The sequence below is a fragment of the Oryctolagus cuniculus genome, chromosome 6 (assembly GCF_051225735.1).
Source record: "Oryctolagus cuniculus isolate XC-2025 breed Fujian yellow rabbit chromosome 6, ASM5122573v1, whole genome shotgun sequence".
In the NCBI taxonomy this organism is placed as follows: Eukaryota; Metazoa; Chordata; class Mammalia; order Lagomorpha; family Leporidae; genus Oryctolagus; species Oryctolagus cuniculus.
The window spans coordinates 73539506-73555513 of NC_142872.1; the positions used below are offsets into that span (position 1 = coordinate 73539506).

Below are 16008 nucleotides of genomic sequence, written 5' to 3' on the forward strand. Positions count from 1 at the left end.
GTTGATTGGCTCCCGGGTTGAGGCTCACTTGCTACAGAACCGCCCACTAGGATAGGTAGCCATGGCAACGACTGGGCCTGTCGCTGATTGGTTTGCAGACCAGAGCCCTTGGCGCGTGCGCGCGGCCCCACTTAGCGGGCCTTAGTCAGGTACTGCCTTTTTTGATTGCTAACGCTGGAATTTTAATTTGCAGTTTTCTCTGTTTTTTTTTTTTTTTTTTTTTTTTTTTTTTTTTTTTTTTTTTTTTTTTTTTTTTAGGGTTCAGAGCCCCTTTGTTTGACGTTAGAGTAAGTGACCATTACCGTGTGCGCTCTGTGCGAGGGATGTTTTGGATAGTGAAAGTCACATGTCTAGGGGAGGCTTCAGTCTTCAGGGAGACCTGGAGGAGGTCTTGCAAGGAGCCTTACAATTAACAGCAGGTGTGTAAACCTACAGGTTGTTTTTCCTGGCCTTGTGCAAGAGGACGAGGAGCTTCTGCGCCTTCTATAAGGTTATCAGCCTTTGTGCTACGGTGCCAGGAAGGAGTCTTAACACGTGATATCTTCAAGCATCTGATGGGGTTTCTGAGCGCCAGAGGCCACAGGAGCAGGTTGGTTCTCTGGCTCTACCCCCATCTCATTCGTGGGACGTGGAACATAGGCGAAGCCACTGGCAATTTTATAAGGAAGGAAAGGGACAGTCTTCCAAATAGAAAAACAGGCTGACAAGAGCCATTTGAGTGTGAGGGATTGTCCAGCCTTGCTTTTCTGGAAAGTATCCCGGTAAACATGATCGATCCTTTTCTCATTTAAAGACAGATTCTGCGCCTACCAACAAAGGATAGTCCTTCTATCTGTAGTATGGGAGGATTTGCTGCTTTTTCTTAACCACAGATGGGATATCCTCTTCAAGACAGCAGTGAGAAAGGCGTGTCTAACTCGGATGGAGCACAGAAACTGCAGTGTTCTCTGGATTGCCTGCCTGTTTAACTCTAGTGGGGCAGAAGCCTTGGGAAGTAACTCTTTTATAGTGTATATACTGTCACCTTTAGGCTGAGGGCAGGAAATCTACCAACCAGGAGTAATAATCCCAAATGAAATAGTTCCAGTGTTGAGTTCTCTGATTTTCCTTTGCTGTTTCATTTATTTGAGGAATGAAGGAATGAAACCAGGGCTGTGGATGCTTGGGGAAGGCAGGGGCTGTATTACCCTAAAGCAAACTCCCTGAGACCCGCTAAGCAATATGAAATGATCGTGATTATGAGTTTACAACAGGCCTCTGGTTAAATAGTATTCCTATGGGTCCACTTGTCCAGCAACCATGAAATAAATGATAGAGAGCAAATGAAAAGGACTGGACATAATCTAAACATACTTACTTGTGAACCCCTAGTGGATTTTGTTAGATTCCAGAGTTGTAGTAAATGTTTAATTTGAAGAGAGTCTTTTAGTGCTGATTTCCAAAGGCAGGAAGCCAAAAGAGTTGTCAGTCAATAATAGGAGCTATGTGCCCTCTCCCATCTCCAGCTGGTAAATCTGTTAAGAACCATTGGTGAAGTGTGCTGAATGCTCGCTCTGCTGACAGGGAGAGTGAGCAGGCCTCCACTGGCGGTGAGCACACGGAAGGTGTGTCTGAGCTTGGGAAGAAGCAGCAAACCCTGGGCGCTTGCGGGGGGAGCATCTACAGGTGTGTGGATCTTACCACTTCACAAGCTTCAGGCCTGTGGACACATCTGCTATGTTGCCTTATAGTGGGGAGACCATGGTAGGGGGCAATATCACAGACTGTTGAGATTAATATAGGCACAAATTCCTTGTTGTGGGGACCAACTTGCCTCTTATAAGCTCCTTTCTTCTGTGCTCTTCTTTTGGCAAATGAAGGAAAAGCAAAAAGCCCAAATGCATTGCCATGCAAAGGTCACCGCTCTAAGAGAGGGGGCCCACTGCATGATCTTGCAAATCCTTGTCTGAGAGAGCATAGTATTTATTTGAGGCGTGTTTTGTCAACCTATGAGTGAACTTCAGAGCTTTCATTGTGTTCTTGCGAAGTTTGGGAACTTGATATTTTTAGACTTCAGCCAAAAGCTGTAGGTCTCATAGAGTTGGATGATTGCATTTCAAGGCAAGTTGAAATTTCGTTTGTAGTTTTGAGCTGCTAGTGCTGAGTAGACACGGGATTGCTTTCCCCCAAGGGCTTTCTTAGAAGTAAGGCAATTAAGGCTGTACGGTTACCTCATATCAAATCAACCAATAATGGAATAATAACAAATTGTATTTAATTCATTTTGTACACAAATTTTACTGTGTGTGAAATGATCATAAAGCTTTGCAAAATTTAAGCAACCTAGAGATGGATACTTTTGTCAATACTAAAGTACATCAAAGTGATTGTTAATGCTGTAATGTTTCCTTTAATTTCGTGTGCCAAACAATCTTCCCTTTGACTTGCTATTCACTGGAATGTTGCCATGACAAACAGCTTGGACCTTGACTTCATGAGAGCGTTTTATTTAACGTGGACTTTTTATGATGAAGGCATTTGGAAGTTGTTTAGGAAATGACATCATAGAGTTGATTTCCAAGTATATTACAAATCTATTATGAAATTACTTTGGTAAAGGGAAAATAGAAAGGTTTTTTATCTACGTAATTTAAATTCAATTTTGATAATTTTATTGTATAGACATACTGATGAAAATGCAGAGTGAAGTTTAGCCAACTGTTTGCGTGTGGAGTGTCCACTACTATCTCTGGCCACGTTCTCCTTTGCAGTAACTTGACAGTAACAAGCTTCTCTCTGCCCTTCAAACCCACTGAACCCATCTTCCTCAAACCTTTTGGGTAGACCTCACCCTAGCCCAGCACAATGCAACTGTTCAAAGAGCTCTCTCAGCTTCCTTATGCCAAGAGAATCCCTTCCTACCAGTCATTCTCTCCCTAGGGACCATTGGACCATTTGCCTTTTAGGGAACAATTTAATTTGCTTTTCCTAATCCCTTCTCCACAGGAGACTATACATTGCATGAAGCCTCTTTCTCTTCCTCTAACTAAGTCTATTTTAATCACTGTGTTTCTGTATCTGTCTATCATCTATCTGTTCCTCTAAAGTTTGACAACAGCACCTGTGTTGGACAGTGTGTATTAATGGAGAATGGGGAAGGGGGGCTGGCCCCTGCAGGGATGAGTTGGGCCTCAGTTCCTCCACAGCACTGGCTGTGCAAAAGCCCCATAGACGGTGAGGAGCACTACAGATGGAGGGTGCACAGAGTTCACAGTGGGGACTTTAAAAGGATCTGGGCAGTAGAGAAGAGTTCCTTTCACTGAACTTTCTCCCCAGATACTATCACCAGTGGTAGCATCTTTCAAGACTTTTGTTTTAGGCATAGTCAAGTGAACAGTGGATAAGCAAATGCCTAGGGTTTCCTAAGGTGATGATGATTTTTTTTGGACAGGCAGAGTTAGAGAGAAAGAGACAGAGAGAAAGGTCTTCCTTCCATTGGTTCACCCCCCAAATGGCCGCTACGGCCAGCGCGCTGTACCAATCCGAAGCCAGGAGCCAGGTACTTATCCTGGTCTCCCATGCGGGTGCAGGCCCCAAGGACTTGGGCCATCCTCCGCTGCACTCCTGGGCCACAGCAGAGAGCTGGACTGGAAGAGGAGCAACTGGGACTAGAACCCTGGGTGCCAGCGCTGCAGGTGGAGGATTAGCCAAGTGAGCCGAGGTGCTGGCCCTAAGGTGATGATTTTTATATTTTATGTGTAATTTGCAGAATTGTACATTAAGATGTGGCTGTGCTGAGTAATTGTTGTGGTAGTAATAATGTCCACAGGTTGCATGTGGACAGAATCTGGCTCCTCTAAGCCCCAAAGAGCTGACCAAGAAATTCTGCAGCACTCACTGGGCCTGATCCATGGAACCTTGGGTTGTGAGCATGTGCACTCAGGGTCGTGGCCTCTGAGGTAGGTGCAGAGCTACCTTGGGGATGGCAGACTTCTGTTCCTTTCTGACTGACAGGGGCCTTGTCCATTATGTCTCTCACCTGGGAACTCTGTGGCACCACACACCTACCCTACAGAGTAGGACACAGACTCACCCACAGGCCAAACCAGGCCCTTCCTGGGCCTCTTGGCCATTGCTGACCTGGAAGTGCCTTGTCAGAGTACTTGCATCCAGGCCTTTCGAATCATTTCCCCAAATCTGTAGTGTTGGTCACTCCATGAAATGAGAACCCCGGAATTCCCTCAAACAGTCCTACCCTTTTATGAGACTTCATTTCTTAGCCCAGCCCTCTCTAACCTTTCCAGCCATGTTCAACAAAACTCCTTTTCATTTGTGAACATTTGTCTTTTGTGTTCCATTTTACTTTTTGAAAAACATTTATTTATACATTCATTCATTCAAAAGACAGAGTTATGGGGAGAGAGAGAGAGATAGCAAAAGAGAGAGGGAGAAAGAGAGCTCCTCCATCCAGTTGTTCACTGCTCAAATGGATGCAAAGCCCCAGGCTGTGCCAGGCCAAAGCAAGAATCCTGGAACTCCATCTGGATCTCCCACATGTGTGACAGGGACCCATGAGCCATCTTCCACTGCTTCTCATGGGACTTGAGCCAGTGCTCCAATATGAGATGCTGGCATCACAATTGCTGGCTTAATCCACAGGGCCACAGCACTGCCTCATCATTGCACAGAGTTGTGACTTCACCTTTTTTCTCTAAATCTACTTGTGTAGATGTTCTACAGCAAAAGCTCTCCATTTCCTATCACTCATTCGACTGGAAGGAAATCACCATCCTGGTGCTCCTGAGTTGCTTTTCCGTAACACAGTAGCTCTATCCTTTCTTCCCGTCTACCCGTCTCAGACTGTGGTGATGCTAGCTGCTGTTGCTGCTGTAGCTCTTGCTTTGATCCATCCTCTTTGCTCCTGCCTCATTTCTGCATTGGCTCTTCGTCTTCCATCCTGTGTTTCCTAAAACTATCCACAGGATTGCCAGAATATTCCATCCGTGGCTTCCTCCTGCTTCCCCATGCCTGCAAGTTAAGGTTCATGCCCACAGCTCTGGTTCTACAGTTCTTCAAAACCTAGCCTCTGCCAGGCTTGAAAAGATTTCTGATCAGCCTCTGTATATTTAAAGTCTGGAGCTCAAGTGGCTGTATTAGATCATGGGGTTCCCTGGGAACTTGGAATCACTCAGAGTCACTCCTGTTGTGGGCACTCCCTCATAGCAGTATGAAATTAGCTTCCGGCTTATTATTTCAGTGATATTGGAGGGTTTTTAAATACTTTTATTTACCTAGACTCCTATTAGCATGAGTTTTGAAATGAGAAAGTTGGATTTCATTTTCTTTAAGGGTCCATCAAGCTTTGTGATTCTGGAAAACAAAAGTAAAGTTGGCATCCGTACACTCTCACTGCTCGCTCCCTGGGTTGAGCCTGATGAAAATGTGAGCTGTTGACCATTTTGACCCATAAAAACCTGAAATTTCATATCCATGCTTGGTTGTATCTTTTCATATTTGCTCAACATTTCAAATTGGTTAAGCAAAGCCAAGATTTTATCTGCAAATTTAACATGGCTACATTATCCTTCAGTCATTCAAATTCCCCGTGATTCCCACTGTAGATTTATGGTGTGCTATAGGAAGCAATTTGGGATGTTTTTGTTTCAGCTTTCTCCGTGCTGGTGGGGAATACCAAATGGCTGTATCTGGAGCAGGCGCTGCTCTGTTCTCATTGTCCCAGGAGGCTGCCATCTACAAAGTCTGCTGAGATTTTTTTTTTTCAGCCTCTCATTAAAATTAATGTTGCCAACCAAGCCATTCAGAAGACCCTTGTCTAACAAGTGAGAAATGCAACTGTGTTTACAGAAAACTATCTTCTTGGCTCTGCTTGGAATTTCTAACAGGGAGTTTACATTTAGGGCATTTTCTTTGTAACGCTAAAAATTTCAGAAAATCAGAAAAGGTTATTTCACACTCAGTTGCAGAAAGGTTTTTGTCAATGTTGTTGTCTTCATATTTGTGAATATCACCTCAGCCTGTTTCAGGAAAAACTTTTTTTTTTTATGTGAAACAAATTTTGGCATTAGTTTCCATGTGTTGCGCTGGTTGCATTCGTTCATTCATCATAATAAGAGTTCTGGGAGCCCACTGGGAGCCAAGTGTGCTGTGTGAGGCTCCAGCGATTGTGACTGCTGTGGCGTGGTGGGCACTGACCTTCCATGTTGGAGCATGGGTAAAATGGAAAGTGCATATGTGAGTCTGGGAAGACCGCGCGCCGTGCATTGTTGACACCAAGGAGTTCAGCCCCTGGGATTTACTAGTCCAGGCAACACTTTCTAAAAGCTAAAGTGTGGGGGGCTTGTTTTGTTCACACATTCTGATGTGATGATGAGAGAAGATGTGATGTGTATTATTAGGAAAGAATGGGACCTCTGGGGGAGTGGGGAGAACAGAGAGGTGTCAGACCCCATGTTACCTTACAGTACCTGGACTGTTGATGTGATGCAGGTTACTAATCAATTGGTTTTAAAATAAGGAGTTTATCCTGCTAGGCCCATTACCTGCCATTGCATGATCAGAGAGATGAAAAGCACAGGAAGGACTGAATGGGCCATTACTGACTGCACGTCCGGGAAATGACAAAGTCAGCCCTCCAGCCACAGGGAAACTAATTCTTCAACAACGTGGCTGTGCCTGGAAGCAGAGTCCCCACGCCCACTGCCTGCAGCTTCCAAGTGGCTGGCACTTTGGTTTTGGTTTCATGAAATCCTGAGCAAAGAACCCAGATGAGCCTACCAGGACATGGGTTAATCAGCAGAAGTTGTTATAAGCTGCTAGACTTATGGTGACTTGTAATACGGAATGGAAAATAAATACACCATCTTTTCCCATATTTTAAACTTCAACATGCACTACAATTATTTTTAAGATTTTTACCCAAATCCCAAAGAATCACAAGAGGTTGAGCCACAGCTTGTGATGCTGGGCATTCCATGTAAGTGACAGTTCAAGTCCTGGCTGCTTTGCTTCTGGCCCAGCTCCCTGGGAAGGCAGTGCAAGATGGCCCAAGCACGTGGACCTCTGTCACTCATATAGTAGATATGCAAGACGTTCCTGGATCCTGGCTTCAGCCTGGCCCAGCCCTGGCTGTTGCTGCCCTTTGTATAGTGAACCAGTGGGTAGAGAATCTCTCTTAGAATTAGATCTCTGGTCCATACACAAAACTTTTGTATATGTTGAAGTAAATGTTGATGCTTATTAAATACTTTAAATAAAAGGCGATCCACTTTCCATTTCCATATTGACATTTTTGTCAATTGAAATGTAAGTGTGGGTTTGGTTTTGCGGTGTCTATTCTGTTCCATTGATCACTATGCCTATCCTATGCCATTATCACACTATACTGATTTTGGTAGTTTTATTGTGAGTCTTTAAATCAGATAGTATAAACTATTTAGGGTAGTTATTTTTTTAAAAAATGTTTTGATTATAAACACCTTTTTTATTGCATACAAATTTTAGAATAAGCTTTTCAGTTTCTTCAAAAATGCTTGCTGACATTTTGATTGGGATTGCATTGTATATATGTAATAATTCAGATAGAATTGACATTGTAGCAATATTGAATTTTATAGTTCAGGGATATGGTATATATCTATATTCATTTATTGAAGTCTTAGTTTCTCTGAACATAGTTTTGATGTGTAAATACACAGGCCTTCACACCTTTTGTTTCATATATTCCTGAATTATTCATGCTGATATGAATGCAATATTCAGCAGACTTATTTGTTCTTTGATAGTACCAGGAACATAATTGTTATTTGTATACTGATCATATGTTTGGGAACTGTGCTCAACTCACATATTCCTCCTATTAAATTTTTTATACTACTTAAAATTCCCTATATTGTTGATATTGTCTACAAGTAAAAAGGTAGTTTTATTTCTTTTATTCAAACTGTATGCCATTTGTTTTTGTCTTTTTTTTTTTTTTTTGACAGGCAGAGTGGACAGTGAGAGAGAGAGACAGAGAGAAAGGTCTTCCTTTTTGCCGTTGGTTCACCCTCCAATGGCCGCCGCGGCCGGCGCGCTGCGGCCGGCGCACCACGCTGATCCGATGGCAGGAGCCAGGAGCCAGGTGCTTTTCCTGGTCTCCCATGGGGTGCAGGGCCCAAGCACCTGGGCCATCCTCCACTGCACTCCCTGGCCACAGCAGAGGGCTGGCCTGGAAGAGGGGCAACCGGGACAGAATCCGGCACCCCGACCGGGACTAGAACCTGGTGTGCCGGCGCCGCTAGGCGGAGGATTAGCCTAGTGAGCCGCGGCGCCGGCCTGTCTTCTTTTGTTATCCTGGCTATAACCTGTAATACAACGTTGAGTAGAAGTGTTGCATAGTGGTCCTGGCCATCTTACTTCTGGGGGAAGAAGGGAAGGGAATTTTTTCTTAATTAGCTTAGAGTCTTCATTATAGTGTTTACAAATATGAGTAAGATCCCATCCGTGGCCGGTGCTGCGGCTCACTAGGCTAATCCTCTGCCTGCGGCGCCGGCACACCGGGTTCTAGTCCCGGTCGGGGCGCCGGATTCTGTCCTGGTTGCTCCTCTTCCAGGCCAGCTCTCTGCTGTGGCCTGGGAAGGCAGTGGAGGATGGCCCAAGTGCTTGGGCCCTGCACCCGCATGGGAGACCAGGAGAAGCACCTGGCTCCTGGCTTCGGATCATTGCGGTGCACCGGCTACAACGCGCCAGCCGCAGCAGCCATTGGGGGGTGAACCAATGGTAAAGGAAGACCTTTCTCTCTGTCTCTCTCTCTCTCTCTCACTGTCCATTCTGCCTGTCCAAAAAAAAAAAAAAAAGATCCCATCCGTTATTATTTTATTGATACTTTTTATCATGAACAAATGGTAAATTTTCCATGTTTTTTTCTATATGGGTTGAAATGATCATAAGTCTTTTCTCTTTTTGTCTGCTGATATAAAATATTACATTGATTAATTTTTGAATGTAAAAACAATATTGTATTACTAAACTAAATACTTGGTCATAATGTGTTATCCTGTTTATACATTCTTGTGTTCAATTAAAAATATATATGCAGCAAATTTTTACTTATTGGAGAGTTAGAAAGCCAGAGAATTGAGAGAGTGAGACACACACACACACACACACACACACTCACATCCACACACACACACACATACAGATTTATCCAATCTGCTGTTTCACTACTCAGAGGCCCTCAGTGACGGGGACCAAAGCTGGAAGCCAGTGATTCAATCCCATGCGGGTGGCAGGGACCCAATTACCTGACCTCACTGCCGCATAACAGAGTCTGTATTAGCAGAAAGTTGGAGTCTGGAGTCAGAGCCAGGAATCAACCCCAGGTGCTCTGATAGGAGACACGGGCATCTTATCTACTAGGCTAAACACCTGCTTATAGTTTTGCTATATTTTTGTTAATATTTGCACCTGTCTCCTTGAGAAGTACAGTTTACAGTTTGGTTTTCTTTTAACATAGTAGGCTTTAGTATCATGTTGATGGTGATAAATCATAAGATGATTTTAGAAGTGTTCCTTTGATTTCTATTTATTGTAAATGCTTATGTAGCACTGGAATGATTTTTTCCTTATGTGGTTGACAAAATTTGATTGCAAAGTTTTCTTATAGGGAGGATTTTAATCCAAAACTTCAATTTTTAACACACAGATGTAGGATACTTCAGGCTATTTGTTTCATTCTCAATGAGCTTTGGTAGTTTGAGTGTGTTAAGCAATTTGTCCATTTCATATAAGATGTAAAGCTTATTGGCATAAAGTTGTTCATAACATAGCAATAATGCCCTTTTAATGAATGTAGGATCTATAGTGATGTCTCCTTTTTAATCTGTATTAGTTATAATCTGTGTCTCTTTCTTCACAGTCACTCTTCTTAGAGGTTTATCATTTCCATTAACTTTTTCAAAGAACTAACATTTGGTTTCTTTGATTTCCTCTATTGTCTTTTTATTTTCTGTTCCAGTAATTTAGGCTTCCAACTCTGGTTTCATTCTTCCTTCTTAATAAGGATCTACTCTGCTCTTATTTTTCTAGTTTTCTTGGTGAAACTTAAATATTGATAAGAGATATTTCCTTTTTTCTATGCTAGATTTTAATATTCTAGGTTGCCCTCTAAGTTCAAAATAAATGTGCCTCCCGTAACCGCTATGTTATGTTTTTATTTTCATTTCCAGTCAATTTGAGTAGATGCTAACTGTTGTGAATCTTTTGTTGTTTTTATGCTGGCTTTTTCTGTTATTTTAAATGGAGTTGGATTTTGTTCTTGTACCCAGCTATGTTACTTGGAATCTGTTGGATTCTTTGTTGCTTTCTTTGATACCTTGCTGGAATAAATCCAAGGCGGTTCTTTTCTAGAGCAAATATTCTGCCACTGCAAGGTGATGCTGCTGCAAGGACTCCAGCTGATGCCCCAGTTAAAGTTCATTTGGTGAGGTGGTCAGACTTGTGAGACCATGAAGTATTCTTAACCTTGCATGAGCTCTGCTTTTGCTGCCTTTTTTTTAAAAAAAGATTTATTTATTTATTTGAAAGTCAGAATTACACAGAGAGAGGAGAGGCAGAGAGAGAGAGAGAGAGAGAGGTGTTTTCCATCCGATGGTTCACTCCCCAAATAGCCGCAATGGCCAGAGCTGCGCTGATCTGAAGCCAGGAGCCAGGAGCTTCTTCCAGGTCTCCCATGTGGGTGCAGGACCCAAGGACTTGGGCCATCTTCCACTACTTTCCCGGGCCATAGCAGAGAGCTGGACAGGAAGTGGAGCAGCCGGGTCTTGAACCGGCACCTATATGGGATGCCAGTGTTTCAGGCTAGGGCGTTCACCCACTGCACCACAGCACTGGCCCCTTACTGTCTTTTTTTGATACTTGTTTTCACAGTCCTGGATAATTCACTATCCTGCTTGTACAGATCAAGAGTCAGACAAAAACCAAAGTGACCTACTTATCTGCAGTGCTTTTCCCAACTTCCAGCCATCCTGGGCTCCACTGAGTCAATCTGTGGCTCGACTCACAGAGAGCCCTGCCTGCCCTTGCACTCTGGCCAGGGAACTATCGCTAAGGAGTGAGCTGTGACCATAGTAGGGCTCAGCCGTTTGCTTGCCTTCTCCCTGGAACCAGTATCCTCTGCTGTTTCCTGTCCAAAGCCTGAAGCATTTTGGATGCATTTTGCCTGCTTTTCTGCTCATTTAAGTCAGTCAGGAGGGCACATCTGATCCCTGTTATTCCACTTGAGCCAGAAGCAAATTCCCATTATGTTTTAAAAAGGAGAACTACATGTTAGGTGCTTGAAGCCTGAGGTTTTTGGAAGTTGTAATGGAATAATAATAATTCTCTAATTTATGATAGTCTCATGAAAAGCTGCCTTAATATACTTTTCAGCATTTAAAATTGTTCTGGGTCTCCACACTTTTATGGTTTCCTTGACATCCCTTTGAGAAACAAAGTGCCCACACTTCCAAATATATTCTTCAGATACTTATGCATGTTCATAGACATTTATTTTATATTAATGTGTTTGTACATCATAAAATATACACGTGGAAATATGACAAGCTAGAAATAAAAAGTTTAAATGTTATTGTTGATCTCACTAAAAATTATTCCTTAGTGAGTAATGTGATTGAGTGTACTTTCATTTCAAAATCATTTGTGGAGTCAATTTGTCAATTTTTATGTGAAAAACCTGCTGTAGTTATGATTGAGATAGCGTCAAATCTATTGGCTAATTTTAAGGAAACTGAGACCATAAAAATATTGAATTTTATGGAGCATATGCCTGGGATAGTCCTTTTGTGTTAGTCTTCTTTAATTCTCTCCATAATATTTTGCACTTTAAAAAACTGATGCCTCAGTGTCTTATGTTTTTGCTTCTATCATATATGTAGTTCTTTTTTTTTTTTTAAGAAAATTACACTTTAGGAAGTTAGAAATCATTTCCAGTTACTTGTTACCAGGACCTAGAAATACAATTGATCTTTGTTTGTTGATCTTGTGTTTTGTGAACTTGCTAAATATTCTGCACTTAGTTTAATTGCTTAGTAAACCCCTTAGGAGTCAATCGTGTTGCTTAGGAATGGGGATGACTCTACCTCTTCTTCTCTCAACTTAGTGTTTCATTTATTTCTTTTCTTTGGTTTTGTTGAACTCTGGCATCCAATGATTGGTAAAATCAGTGTGACAGATAAAGGCACATAATCATACCTCTCTCATTATGAGTTATTGTTAAGATTGCACAACATTTTAAAGCTCTTATGTTTGTAACCTGACTACATAACTGACTTAGTTCTCTTTGAATTTAACTTCCTTACTGGAGCACTTTACCTATGAATTGTGCGAAAGATTTATATGATTGTGGTGCTCTCTCTAGTGCCTTTCCCCGATATTTTTGTTTTGTTTTCATTCTGGTTAAAACTTAACAGTTTTTAAGTAAAATGTTGCTTTTATTTACTATTTCCTTTCACATTTGAGTATAATTTCTTTCACATATCTGCCCTTTAGATATCCACAAAACGTCCATCCTGAAACAGAATTAAGCAAAACCTTTGCGCTCATGTTGGAAATTTATGGTGACAGCTTGATTCACATCTATAGTTTTTCTTGTAGGCATGGGAGTCCTTTGCATTAAGTTGGGACAATCTAACAGGTGCTGGCCACTGAAGTATGGGCAGGAGTGAGAGAACCCTCACCCATGCCTGGCCACATCGTATCTCTGATCTTCTGCCTTGATTTCCCTCCCTGGTGCAGCTAGAAGCAAAGGGAATGCAAGATGCTCTATGGTGTGGGAACAACGGTAGCAGCCTGGGCCCAAGGTTAATTTGCAGGGGCAGCTGCTTAGGAGTATCCTGAATGGACCTGCAATGAGTTAGTAAGAAAAGGTCTTCTTTTCTTTCCAGCACAGGAGTTTGCAAGTTGTATGTCACAGTGCACCTAGCTGGACTGACCTTTCTCTATACAGTGGAATAGTGTAGCAAATCTCTCAAGTAGGTAATAGAATTCACTATCTGTTTTGAGGATAGCATTAAAACATAACTGTTTTATGTGAATCTTTAGTGGTACCTGCTGATGAATAACTTGTACAATTTCTGTGCATTATTTCAACAATGCTTGCACTAGTGGGAAGAACGAGTGACTTCTGAAAGCTATTTGCTGTCCCCCCCCTTTTAGCATTGAGACATCCCGAAGTAGACTAGTTATGCTAATGAAGACTTTGTAAGCAGCACTAATATTGAGTATTCATAACTTTAAATATCTTTCAAAAGTTGTAAAGATTTCTTTCCATATTCCAGATACTTGTTTTTAATTGTCTTGCTAATGCTATAATTAGTTTAAGTCTCTGCGCACACTTAGGGCAAGTTTCCTCTGCAATGTCTCATTTGTGCTCTCATAAATTAAATAGTCTTTCTGAAAAATTTGTGTTTCTTGCGGCAGTGGTTTACATATCTGACCATTGGGGATCTCACTTAGCATTGTGGAAAGTGAGCTTGGGGGGGGGGCGGGGGGACAGCTTTGCCATGCTCTTGCTCTTGATTTGGACTTTGAGTGTAAGTGTTGCCCTCAACTCAGGATTTCTGAGGTGGAATGGTGCCCATGTCTTTGTCTTTTTGTCAGGATTAGTCTAGTTAAGAGCAATTCAATTAATCCACAAATGTATTTAACAGAGGAATATTAACTGCAGCGCTCATGGCATTCTGAAAGCAAATCAATGAAGGCTGTGCCGTTACTTCCTCCACTTAATCAGAATACTCATCTTAGGATACCCATGCACTGAATGCTCGTGTTCCCCTAGAATTAAACGTTGGAATTCTGACTCTGAGAGCTCCCTCACGACTTCTTCCACAGCAGGAAGGTGGCCAGCCATGCAGCAGGAAGAGGCTCTCGCCAGTCACTGGATGCAACATGACTGATCTTGGGCGTCCCATGCTCCAGCACTTGAATAACAACCGTTTGTCATCTGAGTTTCCCAGTTTGTGCTGTTTGTTATAGCAGCCGAAAAGGACTGAGACAATCACGACTGTCTACATACAGGCGAGTATTTTACTTTGAGACCCTGCCTCCATAAACTTAAACAAAAGCCCTAATTGCAATTGAATGGCTGACATCAGGGGAAATTCGCTCAAGACTTTTTCCTGCTGCTGTCTCATTTGTTCCTCCTAGCGCTCTGGAAGTGCCAGCCCTCCATCTTCACACAGGAAATGGAAGCCACCCCACAGGAAGCGCCTAAAGCCTCTGTCTTCCCTCCTGCCAACCACATGCACCCTCCTTCCTGTCTTGGGAGAAGAAGTGTTCACTTCCTGACAAGAAGAATCATCTTGATGTTTCTAAAAAGCACTTAAATTCTCTTATTTTTTTTTTGAACCTTACTTTCAAGTGTTCTTTTGAATGATGTCCTTGAAACTTTGTAAATCAGTTTTCTTATTTTTTTCATTTCTATTGTTTTTGAGCATCTGCCTACCTCCAGCCGCATTGTGTTCTGTAAGGTGATATCATGTCCTGTACTAAAGATATATCATGCTAAACAATAAAAAGTCCCAACTCGAGCTCTAGTGATCATGACATCATTTGACATGTCAGTGTTTGGTTTGAACTTGTAGATAATTAGTTTCCTCCAATTTTCTGGCTGCTCATCATCCTGCTGCTTAAGCTCCAGCAGCAGCTCAGCCTCAGGATCCCTTAGCCTCACTTTCCCTTCCACATTACCCAGTGAATTTACAATGAATCAAAACAGCGTTATTTGTCCTCTATTTTAGCGTAGCCATACACAAGGTTCAGCTACAATGGAGAGTTAAACCAAGAGATTCTTCAATAAAATATTGATTTTTTGCAGGGCCTACACGATGACATTATTTTTTTAGGTTGAGCCAAATACATTTTTTCTCTTCTTCTTCATTCATCCCTAGTAAAATCAATTTCTGATTGAGGTCAACTTTTCAGTTTGGCAAATCTAACTATCTCTTATTAAAAGTCTGATTGCATCCACGTGACTACTGATGCTGTTTCTGCTTCTTTCCCCCAACTATATGGTGTGTGGAAAATGTGCATCAATTGACTCTGTGTCAATAAAACTTCACAACTGATGTGTCTTTTGTATTCCTCTGAAGCAGGCCATTCAACTCAGACCCGTGGTCCTAGGAAACAATGTGTGACGAATGCTGATTTTAGAAAGCATTGTTCACAAGCATTTTTGTGGATGGTTTAGGGGAGAAGGCTGAATCAATGGTTAAGTGACAGGATTGCTTCATCATTGCATGGGCATTAACTGGTTGGTTTTCTCCACGTGACCACAGATAACGCATTTAAGAAACTGACTGTTGAGGTTGGGAAGTCTGAGTATTCATAAGTTTAGGGATTGTTTTGGGACTAGCAGGTACTTGAGAGATTAGAGACTTGTAGACCTCACTAGAAAGAGAGTGATTCAATAAGTGTCTACTTGCGGGCATCCATTGGCTCCTCATTAAAGAGTTTCTCAGTGATTGGACTGTGCTGCTGTCAGCTAATTGGGGAATTCTGTAATTTCAAACTCAATCAGAGAACTTTAAACTTTTCTCCTTTTAGTGGTCAGAGAGCTATGTGTTTAAACAAAACCTGAGCCAGGGTAGTAAAAGTGTTTTACATTGATTAAAACCTACAATTGTTCTTGTTCTTGATTTCAAGTTTTTCAAAGTTTATTTCACCTAACAGCCTTTCAAATAAAATTTAAAAAATAAGAATCAAAAAAGTGTATTTCAAAGTCTCTTGTTTGAATTGTTGATGTCTATCATATGTATATGAAAAGTTATTTTTGTTGATGTCTATCATATGTATATGAAAAGCTATTTTTGTAGTTGTGTGTGTATTAATCAATATAACCAGGTAATAGTAAATCAAGTTACTCCTTATTTAGATAAAAAATTAGTTCATTTTGGTGTTTGCTTTTTACTAGCAAAGCTTTGAACAATGGACAATCATAAAACAGAGGGTAAATGGCTTATAAAAGCCCTT

General features: G+C 41.8%; 1 long non-coding RNA gene across 1 annotated transcript; it reads left to right on the forward strand.

Annotated features, from left to right (window-relative positions):
- Positions 1-66: 66 nt before the first annotated feature.
- On the forward strand, positions 67-15745 carry LOC138850072 (uncharacterized). Its single transcript, XR_011389469.2, has 3 exons — positions 67-149; positions 436-589; positions 13870-15745. It is a non-coding gene; the product is annotated as an uncharacterized LOC138850072 (long non-coding RNA).
- Positions 15746-16008: the final 263 nt, after the last annotated feature.